This window comes from Globicephala melas, chromosome 15 (genome assembly GCF_963455315.2).
Source record: "Globicephala melas chromosome 15, mGloMel1.2, whole genome shotgun sequence".
Classification (NCBI taxonomy): domain Eukaryota; kingdom Metazoa; phylum Chordata; class Mammalia; order Artiodactyla; family Delphinidae; genus Globicephala; species Globicephala melas.
Genome location: NC_083328.1, coordinates 41,438,844 through 41,439,573, shown reverse-complemented (window position 1 = coordinate 41,439,573; position 730 = coordinate 41,438,844). Strand labels below are relative to the sequence as shown.

The window sequence follows — 730 nt, the reverse complement described above, 5'->3', positions numbered from 1 at the left end:
AATACGTCAGTGTAAAGACATTACATAGTTATTGACTGTATTCCCCACACTGTACACGTCATACCGGTGACATTTACTTTGCAACTGCAAGTTCGTACCTCTTAATCTCCCTCACCCATTTCTTTCCTCCCCCCGAGTCCTCCCCCCTTCTCTGTATCTATAACTCTGTTTCTGAAACAGGTAACTTAATTTTAATAATGTATTTCATTTAACCTAATGTATTTTAAATGGCCTCATTTCAAACATAATCAACATATGTTTTGTTGATTATCAACATAAAAATTATTAAAGAGATAGTGTACATATTTTTCATTCTAAGTTTTGAATGTCAGTGTATTTTTCACACTGATCAGCCATCACATTTGAGACACAACATTTTTCATAGTTCAAGTGATTTGCAGACAATTAACCTGACCATGCTCTTTTCCCCATGGGGGCCTGATGTGCAATGGCTGCAAACAGTAGCCTCGTCGGTAGTGTATGCAGCCTGTTGCCTGTGTGGGTTGCCCTAAGGGGCCTTGGAGACAGCCCTTGCCCGTGGACATCGTGACTGGCATGCTGTCCCCAATCTAGGCTCAAGACAGGTATGCACGGCGCCTTTGGAAAGCCCCAGGGCACAGTGGCCAGGGTCCACATTGGCCAAGTCATAATGTCCATCCGCAGCAGGCTGCAGAACAAGGAGCATGTGATCGAGGCCCTCCACAGGGCCAAGATCAAGTTCCCTGGCAGC

The 730-nt window shown here is 44.7% G+C and overlaps 1 non-coding gene across 1 annotated transcript; it reads left to right on the top strand.

Annotated features, from left to right (window-relative positions):
* Positions 1 to 395: 395 nt before the first annotated feature.
* Positions 396 to 530, top strand: LOC115861662 (small nucleolar RNA SNORA70). The gene has a single exon (XR_004042849.1). It is a non-coding gene; the product is annotated as a small nucleolar RNA SNORA70 (small nucleolar RNA).
* Positions 531 to 730: the final 200 nt, after the last annotated feature.